The 14733-nt window shown below is 29.7% G+C and overlaps 1 protein-coding gene across 1 annotated transcript in view; it reads right to left on the bottom strand.

The window, feature by feature from the left end:
- LOC111633095 (eukaryotic translation initiation factor 4E-binding protein 1-like) overlaps positions 1–14733 on the bottom strand; it is a 27801-nt gene that overhangs the window by 9510 nt on the left and 3558 nt on the right. The window lies entirely within an intron of this gene.

The raw sequence follows: 14733 nt of genomic DNA, 5'->3' as shown, positions 1-14733 counted from the left end.
CGTAAGTCGAATTTACCTGTCTCCGAATCTACTTATCACTAGGAAAGCATTTTAAATAATATATGGTTAATAAAAATCTATTTTAAGCTTACAAACAAATAAATTTTAGTTTTTAATATAGTACAAAAAAAGTAATCTAAATTTACGAATGCGTGTACTGTAAATACAGTACATACTTGTATATATTTTAATATGATTTTATGTGCTTTAAACGTTTATCTAGTGATATTACGACTTCAATATTTGTGGCGGACAGACGTAAAGTCGAATAAAATGACTTAAACTTGATTTTTATTTTTCCATATACTTTTTTAACAAGCGACGTATAATCGGGAACGACGTAACTCGAAACCGACGTAAGTCGAGGTATGCCTGTATTGTATTCATTTAGGGTACAATGTTCATAAAATACAGAGTTTATTCTGTTGTATTTTAGGTGTCTTCAAAATACACTATAAAGTCAGTGTTTAACAAGTCAACAATACAAAAAGGACACGGTTTCATAAAAAAATACAATACATTTTGTTATTTTGACATTATTCGGGAAGAAATCAATACAAAAGGATAGATGTAAAGATAATTGTACTTATTGTCATAAACTTTATTTGTATGATTTATGATAGGTATAAATGCTTTTTACTACCTACTCCAAAGCCAAAAAAACTATTGACTTTTCCACATAGCTGAGTTTTTTCAGATAAATTACCAGCTTCACAGACTGGGTGATGCCATTTTGTTAGTTAGGCACTTAAACAAAGGTCCAATGATGTTTAATTTGACATTAGTTAGGTTTGCTGTTTAGATATTAGTTAGGGCTAAATAACATTTATGGGTATGAATTATTTTAAAAACAACTATTTAGCTGTTAATCATCGTTTATGAGTAATACATTAAGGGTGTGGCGCCTCCCTCACACTTTTTCTTATCCTTGTCAAACTCACAAAGCCTAGCAAAAAAAAAACAAACAAACAATAGAGTAACAGCCTTAGATAATTTGTAACAGCGGTCAAAGATGATTGTCTAGATGTCCCAAGTGAAATCTTTATCTATTTCAAGATAACAGAATTTTGACATTAGAGACAAAGTAAAAAAGATTTAGCTGTGTTTTTACCAACCACGTTAAATACAACAGCCCGAAAGGTGTTGTGCAATACATTGTTAATTGTATTTATAAAAAATATATTTAGGTAGATAACAATGACTAAACCCTACAAACCTATAAAATGCAGTCTATTTTATTATAGATCTAACATTTTCAGTCAATTAATTGACCTTCGTCAGGAATGAATTGAAACTGAAAAATTGAAAATTAACCACTCAGCAGTGAGGGATGGATATATTTGTCTAGGGCGATCGTGTGGCAGTGGTGAGGAATGGATATATCCGTTAAATTCTTTTGGGGGTATTGCCAAAAACTACCACAAAAAAAATTTACCTAAAAAATGAATTACGTAACAATAAAAAAAAAGACTTTTCTTTACTAGACATAACTGTTTACAAAATCCTTTTCCGAAACGGTAATGAGAAAAATCGTGTGGAAAAATACTTTAAAAATTTCCCACATTTATTCTCCACTACTTTGGGATAGCACCATACCTGACTATTCCACTGTTGAAAGGTTATTATTGAAAATTAAAACTAAAAATTAATAATTATTAACTTAGTTACGAGATAGTGCCTAACATGTTTCTATTCTTCTTTGCCAGGCAGGCTTCTGATAGAATTGTGTTTTGTGTGTATCTGTCTGCGATTGTGTTTTCAGTCCATGGTGTGTCACTACTGTGACTGCCCCAGCATAAACTAATGTATGAATGTCTGAGAATGTAGAAATTAAATGGGTTTAGTATGATAGTAGGTGAGTGTTTACATAATTTAGTGTTTTTCCTACTACTTTAGACATGTTAATTTTTGGTATTCATGATCTTTATGTGGGATCTGTACCTGTGTATTTAGTGAGTGTTTCCTGAAATTAAGTGAGAGCATATTAACTAAACCTATGTCTATGTTATTAGTGGTGGATGAGAAAGCATCTGTAGTACCATTAGTGGTAGTTTTGTTTTGTGTGTGTGTGTGTGTGTGTGTGTGTGTGTTATTATCAGTGCTTGTTGCTGGATTATCCTGACAGGTTACAAAATCTTCATTAATGTTAATGTTTCTATCTGTTGATGTATTTGATCAGCAACCTGTTGTTTGATAAGTTCAGGTGTTGTTTGTGGGATAAGATTATCGTGTATAATTGTTCTTTTTTGATCAACAATTCTTTGTTCAGTGACAGTGAAATGAAGATGTTGTGTGAATCTATGGTGTAGTTGTCTGTATGCTGTCATGTTTGTTTCAAGTTTTGTGATGGTGTAGTAAGTACGAATGGTAAACTTGTTCATTTCTATTGTTCATTTCATCTGTTGGTGTGGTTTTCCAGCCTTTGTGATCTCTGGAAAAATTTGAATTCAAATTTTTCAGAGTTTGATTTTTTTCTGTTTTTTCCATTTATTCTTTATAAAGGTCATTAAATATGATCGAAAACGTTAGAATTTAATAAATATGGCTGCATATTTAAAAGGTATTCTTGAGTGTATTTACTTGTTAACCCAGGCAACATCCAAGTCTGTATCACATATAGATCTGGTTACTACCATGATAAATATTGTCACAAAACGTGAGTGTGCTCACTCTTAGCTTCATTTCTCCCCATAGACCTTACTGGTATAGATGTTCCTACCAGGAGCTTGTGCTTCAGCCTGCATTGCTCTATGGATCAGTAAAATTACTGAGCTCTCCCAGCATGATCAGGTGGTGACCACAGGAAAGTTGTTAAATTGTTATTGTTGTTGTTATGTTTCTCCTTCTAATCTAATATTTTAATTCCCAATCCTCGCTTTGAAGTCTCTTGCTATGATTAAATATTTGTTTATCAAGAACCTTCTGCAATTCAATACAAAATTCTTCTATTTTCCTGTCCTTATCCTTCATTGGTACATGTGAAATCTGCAAATTTTATGTAGTTGTTGGGGAAAAAAGAATTTGTAAACATCTTTGTTAGAAAAAACGGAGAGATAGAAATTAGATCGGAGGGCACCGATTGTAATAACAGTCAGTGGGAAAGTTGACACATAGCAGTCAAGAATGCACTGTCATCGTCAACAAAAGTCGATCATGTGTTAGATTTCCCACGATAATGATATAAACGGTGTGGAAGCTCAGGAGTTTGCACACAGAAGTTATATTTGGTCATAGTGATTCCTTGTCTCCCTTAACGGTAGAAGACATTGACAACATCCAACACTTCTATAAAGAACTTTCATCACCACATATAGGACTCCTCCAACTTTAGAGGTAATTTTTGAGCAGACTGTGAACTCTCTCTTGAAACGGAAGAAGGCATAGCGCATCTAGCCTATATAATCTAGAGATATGCATTTAACTTTGTGTAGCCTCCTGTATTTTAGTGTTAGCTGTATAATAAATGCTTTGTTTTGTTAAACCCGTCTCCTGTCTCTGAAAGGACATCTGCCGACTTTCTCACCTCCCTCACCACTCAATAAAAAGCCATCTGGAATGACAACATGAGCAGTCCTTGCAGACTGTTGCCGAGTAAGTGGTCAAGAGGGATTAACCCTTGGCCCACGGTTTCTCATACATATACTCCTAGTATTGACAGCATATATTTCATTATCTTTATTCTCAATTGTATTTATTCTGGATGAAATCCAATTATAATTTATAATTTTATTTTTGAGTTCTGTTTTTATCATTATAGCAACTCCTGCAGGTATCCATCCTTCATTACAAACTTCTAAGTATATCAGAAAATAATCCTCTACATCTTCAGAATCCCTATTTTTTTGTTTGTATGTCAAGATGGCAATATCAATTTTCTTTTTTTGTTGGTTCAGATCTTAGTTCATCCAATTTATGTATTAGTCTACTTTTCCATCCTTAGAGTCTTAAATGCATAATTCTTATCCATTGCCTTATCATCTGAAGTAATCCAATTAATACTTTTCTTCAGTTTCTGTTGAGTAATTTAAATCTTCTAAAAAGTCCTCACAGGATAGTAGCATTGTATATTTTACAGATTGAATTGTAATGAACATTTAACTTAACTATTTGAATAGTTCAAATTTCTGGAGATAATAAAGAGATTTTACAACAACTGGTAAAAAACATCCAGGAGAGAATTTATTGTAGGAGAACAAAAGTAATTAGCACTTACTGGAAGTTTTCTCCTCAAAGACAACTTGTAGACTGTACATAGCAATTTCAGGAATCTTTCATGTTTCCATGCATGTCTGATAGACTTATTTGGGAATGGCCTACAGTTATCCTGTCACATTTAGTTGTATCTCCTCAACATCTTGATATCACTTCTCTTTTGGGGTAGTTTTGAGCCTAGGAAAAAGGAAGAAGGCTCAACATACTGGTGGTTAAAGTGAATGGGAAAACAAACACTCAGAGTTGTGTGGCACAGTAGAGAGGTTGCAGCCGAAGTTTTCAACGCAAAAACGTGTATGCAGGATGTTCAGTGCCGCTTTCTATAAGCCTAGAAGTTTGATAATGGCATTTGGAACGTCAGTGGAATCATGCTCGACGTTCTAAACGCCATTATCAAACTTCTAGGTTTACAGGAAGGCGAAACTGAACATNAAGAAGCTTTAGAAAATTGTATTGAAAACAGTTACATAACTATATGCATATACTGCACATAATACACACACACACCTTTATATACATACATATAAAAATACACAATATTTACATTACAACATATATTTAAATCTTCATTTAATATTAAAATGTAAGTTAAAAATAATGCATCAAAACTTAATGAAAAATACTATACAACTAATTAAATTTATTTCAATGAAAAAATAGAGAAAAAGACAAAAATCATATAAGTTCAGAAATTGTTCAGTTCAGAATGTAATTCAGATTTAAATAGTTGCATTCTACAATAAAATGTTCAAAATGGTTTGATAATGGCATTTGGAACGTCAGTGGAATCATGCTCGACGTTCTAAACGCCATTATCAAACTTCTAGGTTTACAGGAAGGCGAAACTGAACATCCAACATACATGTTTTCACGTTGAAAACTTTGGCCGCAACCTCTATAGTGTTGTTGTTGTTGTGCACAAGCCAGTTACCAGAAGACCATTGGTGAGGACAATTTCAATAAACTGCATCTCAAAGGTATAGCAGAACAGTTCTGTAGACAGTCTGATGATCAGCTGTCCCAATGATTCATGTCACTGAGCCTGTGTGTGAATGTGCGGGTTGTAATTGAAGTATGGTCATTTCTGAAATGTGAATACCATTTAAATGTTTTTGGACTGACCTATCATCGTTTCTCAGAATGTTTATTGAAGCATTTCATACATTTCAGGATCTTACCACATTTCCAGTAAAACTTAATGCTTGTTCAATTCATCTAACATGACAGAGGGAAACAAGTCTGTATGGTAGCTTATCCCATTGACAATTGAAATGTGCTGTCACACTCTTCTCTGATTTTGGGTGTGCATCACACTAGGCAACAAAATTGTGAAAATGGATTTCACATAATTTTGCTGCTTACTGATGCACATCTTACAATTTTAGATTTCATCTTACTTTACTCTTCTATCAAATCCATCTAGCAAACAAAGCGATAATTACAGATACCTTTATTTACCCTTGTAGTAATCCAGGGGCACCGAGGTTACTCTAGACAAAGAGTTGGGTAAAAGACTACTGTTACTCGAGGGTTTTATTGTTGTTATGTTTCTCCTTCTAATCTAATATTTNGGATTTCACATAATTTTGCTGCTTACTGATGCACATCTTACAATTTTAGATTTCATCTTACTTTACTCTTCTATCAAATCCATCTAGCAAACAAAGCGATAATTACAGATACCTTTATTTACCCTTCTATTCAATTGCAACCATGCTTTTGTGCCCTATACAATTTATTAGAATACGCAGAAACTATCTACACATATCACAAACATTTCTTGGAATTGACCTATATGTTACATTAAACTTTATTCTTTAAGTATAATGACAACATGTATATTAAAATAATGTTGTGTACTAATGGGAAGCCCCCTTTCAGACGACTTGTGCAAATTGATGATAAGGGCCCTAGAAAATAAAAATAATCCCAGAGTATCTAGCCAACACTGTCTATACACTAGATTTATAGACGATATATTCATCATTTGGAGACCTAACTTGACACCAACACATTTTTGCATACATTTAAAAACAATCCATATAGTCTTGCACTAAAATTTGATCAATCCAGCAACACAACAGCACACTTCTTGGATTTGGATATTGTAATCAGAAATGGGATGAGGATGTCACCATCAAAATATATTATAAACTAGATTATTTTTTAATAAAACAATTTGGTTAATGTTACCTATGGTTCCAAGATGGCAGCGTTTCCTGTAATCTCAAATTGGTGAGTTGTGCAGTAATAAAGATAGAGGGAGCTGACTGATAATGTAGTGACAAAATATGGAAATATGATAAACATGATGTATTAAGAGATTGCAAAGTAATATGCAAATTTTTAAGGCAAGACTGTGTCAATTGTAGTTTGATTAGGATTTATGCAAATTTTTTGGTTTTCAGTCGAATTTGACTGTGTTGCGTTGTAGGATTATTGGATTTTTCAAAACTTTTCATATAATTTTTTTGAATTTATTTGATAAATTGATAAATACATTTTTGTAAACTATAGTATTCAATTATAGTTTTTAAATATAATCTTAAATAATTGCAATATTTATTCATTCTAGATTGTTGTTAATAACTTGAAAATGAGTAGTAGTCTTAAATTCTGATTTGTTTTGGTCGTGTTGTACTACTCACAAATTCTATCAGCTAATGGAAAATGAATATTTGGAATTTGGGTTGGAACACGATATTGATAATGCATTTAAATTTGCAGTGAAATTAGGAATTCAACAAATAACAATCAGTATGTATATCATGTGCTAATACATGTAAATTATACTATCGAAGTGACCAAAAATCTTATTTTTTAAGATGTAAATGTGGAACAAAGTATCCAGCATTTGAAGGAACATTTAAGAGCAAATTTGGTAATATGTCTTGGGAGTGTCTTCTGTTGTATATTTGGCACTATGTTTGTCTTGAATGTACTGCTACTAATTCTGCTTTTGCAGCAGTTATATCTAAAAAGGCAAGCGTCAATTGGTCAAATCATATAAGATTAGTTATGCTTATAGCATTGAATAATATGACTTCATTTAAAATATGAGGACCAAACAAAGCTTTTAAAATAGATGAAACTGTTATATGCAAATGAAAATATGAAAAAGGTCGTATATTGAAATCAACTAAATGGGTTGTAGGAGGAATCTGTAGGGAGGATAAAAATTGCTTCATTTGTCATGTTAACGATAGATCGAAAAATACTTTAAATTGGGTAGTGTATAAATATGTAAAATCTGGAAGTGTAATAACAACTGATGAATGGAGAGGTTATAATCATATAGACGATATCGAAGGATTAAATATTGAACATAAAACAGTGAATCATTTCAAAAATTTTGTGAACCCTAAAACAGGCGACCATATCCAAAATATCAAAAGGTTATGGGATTATTTAAAAAATAAAAAACCTGCCAAAGCATTACACAAATGATCTATCTTATTCTTACTTGTATATGTTTATGTATAAAAAGTTTATGAATTAGCCAAATAGAAATCCAGGAGAAAGATTTCAAATTTTTGCAAAAAATTTGTCTATGATATATCCTGATATTGGAAAAACACCAAAATGGCTTGAACCTGAAACTGTTCCGTCTGCATCAGTTTCAAGTATAAATAAGAATAAAACTCAGAAATTGGAGAAGAAAAAGTTAAAGTTAACATCAAAAATGAATACAAAATCTAAGAAAAGTTCGTGTACAAGCGTAAAAGAATCAACAAGATCTGTGAAGAAAAACCTACAACTAGTAAATAAGAATATAACAATGTCGGAAAGAAATGTAGGAAGGATAAAAAACAGACGGATTAATGTGAGTAATATTTTGTTTAATTTAGTTTTGGAGTCACGTGACCTCTAATTAAATAACCAGTTATAGCGCAGTCTTGTTACTAAGTCAAAATGATGCCCAGAAGTGTTGCCATCTTGGAACCATAGATAACATTAACCAACAATTTAAAGCCATATAATTCATTCTGTACTTTCTTGAAACAATGGAGTAAATATTAGTAATTATTATACTTAAATTTAATCAGTATGCACAATGTAATGTTAGATCATTGTGCTTATGACAATGATGTGCACATTCAAACTGTTTCTATTGTTCTCTTTTCAATGTATGATGCATTATACACTGCAATAATAATCTTTTTTCCTTTTCCAGGTTTAATACAAAATTCCCTGACATTTTCAGGTTTTCCAGGTCTGTTGGACACCCTGTTGATAAAAGTAGTGACCAAAACCAAAAACCAGCAGCAAAAGTAAGGGCTAACATTTTCATCTGTGTTAAACAGGCATCCTCAGACTAAATGACCATGCAGCTGTTAAAACAATGGGGAATTGTCATACAAGTGTCAAGAGGGAGGGAGCAATAGAGGATAGAAAGTTTACAGTTCATAGAATGTTTTCCATGTAGGGGGAAAGGAATCTACATCACAAAAATTAATGGTGGTATTTTTTCGAGTGGCCTTGTAAATTTACCAGCATTTACATATCATATATAGAGAAATTGCTGACAATGCAGGTATCAAGCTTGCATACAAGAAGGCTCCACAATATATAAGTTATTATGCAACAGGAAGGACAAGACCGATAAACATAGAACCCAGGTGTGTATAGTGTTGCTGTGAGAAACAACAGATTCCAAAGGGATTTAGTGTACTGTACATTGGGTCCACTAAACACGCAACACAAAAATGGGTGCAAGAACATCGTTATAACATTTTGAACAAAAGGCATACCACCACCCTGTCCACTTACTCCACTGACCCTGACATGCGAGCCAATCTCCAAAATGTCAAGTTAATAAGGCAGTCATTCCAAACAGATCATATCAGTGCCATTAGAAGCATTGTAAATATACAAGGCCAGTCTGACTTGCAAACATATCAACTTTAAAGATGGAAAAATACTTTCATATGTATGGCAATACTTTTAAAAAAACCAAGGAGGACCAACATAAATTAATTTTTATTAACTGGTATTAAGTTATATCTCAAAATTTTTATGTAAGTGTTAAATTTTATATTTCCCACTGTTTAATTTTTGTTATTATATAGTGTTATGTTTTTGTTCCAATTTTTAAAAATAATATTTTAAAAAGTTGTTCTGCGCATTTCAANTTTTAAAGATTTATTTGTTTAATATTTTGTTATTAATGCATTATTTAATTTATTATATAATTATATGAGAAAATATAAATGCTTAAAAAGAGAAGTTGTAAACAAAATGCCTGTTTGACCTGGCCAGGTGCCAAATGTACAGTAACTAGTACAAAAACAACCTTCCTGTATAAGTGTTTCTTTTTTAGATAAAAAATATTTTTATCATTTTCATAAACTGAAATGTATGTAGAAATATGCTTATATGTAATGAGCATTTTAATTTCAAAATATTCTTACAGTAAGAAAATAATTTACTTACATAAAAACTAATTTCATAAATTAAAATGCTTCTTCATAAAAGTTTATATTGTCATACATCTAATAGGAAGATCTTCATCATGGTCGAAAACATTTGTCAAAAGTTTTTTTTATTAAAAAAATTTTTGTTACTGGACTTTGAAGGTTGTTTAAAGTGTGTTTGTGATTCTTTCCAGTATTAAGAAGTAGGCAATTTTAATTATAACAATTTGATGTTATAATTTTCTAATACATGCTGTTCTACTTTGTAACGAACACAAAATATTTTCTTTTGCATATTTAGACTAAATAACATTAACTCCATTCTTATTCTAGGAAAGATTATATGTATAGCTAAAGAGAATTTCATTTCTCAACTAAATACAATTCAAACATATTTTCAAGTAAATAAAATTTGGCAAAATATATTTTGAGTGAATAATTTTTCCTAAATGCTTTCTTAAAATGCTAAATGAAATATGAATGAATAAAAACAATATTCAGTTTAATAGTTTTGATATGCTGTTGATATATTTAATTTCATTTTCTTTTAGTAAATTATTTTTGTAATTTAAAAGACCAAACTGCTAACTTCAGAAAATCAACAATTCTTCTTTACTGAATAACATTTTTTGGTATTCTGTGACCATCTTCAGCTTACAATAAATAAAAAAATTAACATACAACACCTACATTGTTTCTTTAATTCATAGTTAGATGAGCAGTGTTTGTTCATTTGTATTCATTGCAAGCTGAGAATGATCATAGAATAATAAAAACATTATTGAAAAATAATTTTGATTGCCTAAACTTAGAAATTTTGTCTTAAAATTTCTAAAGTCTTCAATATGATGCCAAGTTTCATACATTCACACAAAATTATTTTAGATAATCAAGGATTATTTTTATAGCAGTATCTATTTTAATTTTTAAAACATTTGAATTAAATATACACTGTATAATAATGTGATATATATAAAGCAATACATTAGTAATACCAAATGATCTGCCAAATTTTTATCAGGCTATATTAAGGCTAATTAATAATACTAAAATAGGAAATTTGGCTAGAGGTAGGNCTAATTCAGAATGAATTTAATAAGTTTGATATTTTTCATAATTATTTTTTAAAATTAATATTCTTATAATTTTTTAGCATAATAAAAAAACAAATTTTTAACTGAACTGTGTTTAATTTTATTCATTGAACTCAATTTATATGTGTAAGCATTAATTATGAGTTTTAAGCTTATTATTTTTATTTTGAATTTGCACTTTATGATAATAATCCAACGCATCAAACTGTTTTTAAATTTATTCAATTCAGGTTTACTATGATGATATAATATTGCAGAGATATTAAATCTCTTCAATATTATATCATCTATAACAAATATTTAAATTATTTCTTTAATAATTTGCAGGATATTATATGTAGAGAGACAGTTATCAGATATATTAAACTTTTAACTTCATAACAAACTTTAAATAGAAATTATTTTCTGTTAAATGCAATCAAATTAAATGTTTTCAAGGTGTAAACTAAAAATACAAAAATTATGTTTTATTTTCAAATAATAGTCTTAAGTAACTTGATTTAAATTTATTAACTTGTATTACTGTATTTATTATATGATTAAAAGATTAAATTGCAAAATTTAATCTTTTAATCATATCAATTAAAAGCATTAGATCTGCAAAACAGATCTAATGCTTGTATTTAATTGTATATATATAATGTCCACAAATAAAAAATATTTTATATGAAATCATATAATTCCTTGTTTATTACTAATATGACACACAATTTTTTAAAGAAAATTTATTAATGTTATAAATATCATATATTTCTGACATAAACCTTGCCTAACTCAAAACAAAGAAAACAGTTTTTGGGGTTTTTTTTAGTTAACATCAAAATACTGAGTTTTTCTTCATTTTCATTATTGTAACAAAAGTACAATATATTAAGAACACACCAAATAATAGGAATAAAAAAAGTATCATTTTTAGTGTTAAAATAGAAGAAAATAAAGACAATTATATTTGTTTTTAAGCTCATTATTAAGTTCTAAAATCATAGTATTCTAGAATTCTAAGATTTCATATTATGTTCTAAATTTTAGAAACTGTATTTGTTCTATTCTTTTTTTCTGCTTATACCTGAAGATGATTATGTATTATCATTGGAAGTACTTGTAATTATTAAGGACCAGATTTGCATGCACATGTATGCATGCTTTTTTCCTTAAATGCTCCAATATTAAAACTTCAATATAAACACAATTTGGGTCCAAGTAGATCAAATTCATGTTGTTCAATAAGCATATAAAATATGCATTTATGATTTTTACTGAAAAGTTTGTAGATCTCATCATTTTCAGGACTAAGTAAGTGCACAACTGTTTGCATAATTGCAAATGCTATATTTTTAATAATGTATAGTCCATTTACTATCTGTGTAGTGAATCTGTTTTTCACATGTACAGTTCACTTAAAAACCATCTTCTTCTTCTTTAATGCTGCTGAATGGCGTTTGCAACTTCATTTTGATATTGTTCTCTGTCTAGCACTGTGTGTAGAACTAGTGCTGTTGTCATGTCAAGCCAGGTAATGATGTTATCTAGCCAGGCTGTTTTTGGTCTGCCTGGACGTTTCTTGCTTTCAATCCTGCCCTCCAGGATGAGTGGCAGTAGATGGTATTTTTGGTAGTTTCTAGCAATGTGACCTAGGTATTTGCATTTCCTGCTGATGATGGTTTTCATCAGGTCCCGGTCCATGTGCATGTCCTGCAAGACCTGTGCATTGGTTATCTTGCGCGTCCATGGGATTTTCAGCATTCTTCGGTAGAGCCACATTTCGAAGACCTGGAGCTTTTTTTGTAGTAGCTGCTGTTAGAATCCATGTTTCTATACCGTAGAGCAGAATTGGTCAGATGTAGCATTTCAATGTGCGTAATTTGAGCATGATATTCAAGCTTCTATCAGTAAGGAGTGTTTTCTATTTGGTGAATGCCTGCCTGGCTTGTTCGATTCTGCTCTTGATTTCAGTCTCGTAAAAACCATCACTGCCACCCAATTACAGATGAGCATATAAAATTCAAATAATTTAAATTTGAACCATCTAACATGCATTCTTTTAAAGTTCCAAGGAAACATTACTATCAACTCCAACATTAAATCTATAATTAATTAATAACTTAATAAAAACATTTTTCAACATTTGTTCAGGTTATAAACAAAAATATGCACCTACTTTAGACCAGTTATGAAACTATAGGATAAGGGAAACTAGGTTAACCAGTCATCCTCAAACATCTTGTAAACAATTGTGAAGGCCTATATACAGAAATATATTCAAAAATGATTGATTAGATAGCATAAAGTTATAAAATGTAGTTGAAACGTAATTTTATTGGTAATTGACTTGATTGCACATATCCTATATGAAACATTATTCTAAAACATGTTTTGTAACATAATTTTCAACTATTTCACCTACTGTCAAATGTTTATCATCTCACTAAATAGTGTGAGGTAATAAATATTAGTACGGTTTGCTTGCAGACAGATGTTTGTATACACTTCAACCTACAAATATTTTTGTATATTACTGGCACTTTTAATATGTATAATGCATATTTTAAGCATTGTAACATGCATATAGTAGTGCATATATCTGGCATTTTTACATGTTTATGTTTGTGCATATATTGCAATTTTAAACACAGAAATCAAGCCATTAGCTGTTTAAAAAACATTTGTTTTTAAACTGATTTTTGGCTTTATCTCAATCTGTTTTAAAATCAAAAAGTTTGATGTTAAAACTGTTTTTTATTCTTATTAAATATCACAATAACATTTCTATCTTTTATAATAACATTCCATTTAAAAATATATAGGCCTATTTACAATTGATTTTAAGAATTTTATTGTTTCATATTTTTATTTTAATATTTTAATTAAAGATAAACCTTTAAAAGAAAATACATAAAATTATTATACATATTAAAGTAACATTTGTTGTTCAGAAACATTTGATAAAAAAAAAATATTGTTACCATTTCAACTATGATTTATTTAATGCACTCTACATTTTTTCAAGGCCTTTGACCAAATATTGTATTTAATCAAGGAGTGCAAGTCTAGAAGTGATTTTTATGACTGTTTAATTTTAAATTTCTATTAAATAAATAAATAAAAATGATGTAAAATATCAAATTATAAACATCTTTCTGTTAAATTACAAATAAAACAGCGGCATTCTTCAGATATTCAAAGCAGATGCAAAGAACTTATCTAACCTTGTATTTCATAATATATCTATTGACCTTATCTGTTGTTTAGAAAGCCAGGTTTTTATATTAATTAAAAGTTGATGAATTAATTAAACATGCTGATGTAATAACAATACTTTAAAACAGTAGTAAACAGAGGGATATTTCTCAATTGACAATAATCGTATTTAAATAATAATCTTTCATGCAGTTTACTAAATCAATCAATCTTTCATTAGTTCAAATTTATACAACTTTTCAAATTGTTTGTTTTTATAATATAATTCATTAAAAACATAAAAAAACTCTAACAAATTAAAAAAAAAAATACATATTTATTGTTATTTCATGATTTCAACATTACATATGTTACATTTTAAAAGTAATAATTTAAATTATTTCAAGAAAATAAACAGAAATTTTAATTCTATAAATATTAATATTTTATGTACAACAAATTGAATTTACAAAAAAAATCATACTATTTTAAACAAGTTTAACTGTGTGATTCACATTTAATACAAAATTTAGAATTAAAAGATCTAGCATGGCATTTAATAGACATAACACATAATTTAGTAATTCATTTTAAATAAAGTTAAATAATTACCTCCAGGAGTTGTAGAGAAAATGGTTCCACCAGGGGTAGAACTGTAATCAACAGGTAATTGTGCATCATCATTAATAACAATTCTACGACTTGGAATCTGACAGCTATTTGTTATTTTACATTGCTGATTTGACATTTTAACTGCTTTCGATTATTTAAATATAGGAATTCCCTACACGATCAATGCATACGGTAATGTTTATTGTTATGGCGCCGTATCTACA

Source organism: Centruroides sculpturatus, unplaced genomic scaffold, assembly GCF_000671375.1.
Source record: "Centruroides sculpturatus isolate CEXI.00-Female unplaced genomic scaffold, Cexi_2.0 scaffold478, whole genome shotgun sequence".
Classification (NCBI taxonomy): domain Eukaryota; kingdom Metazoa; phylum Arthropoda; class Arachnida; order Scorpiones; family Buthidae; genus Centruroides; species Centruroides sculpturatus.
The sequence above is the reverse complement of the archived record's forward strand: the minus strand, read 5'-3'. Positions and strand labels throughout refer to the sequence as shown.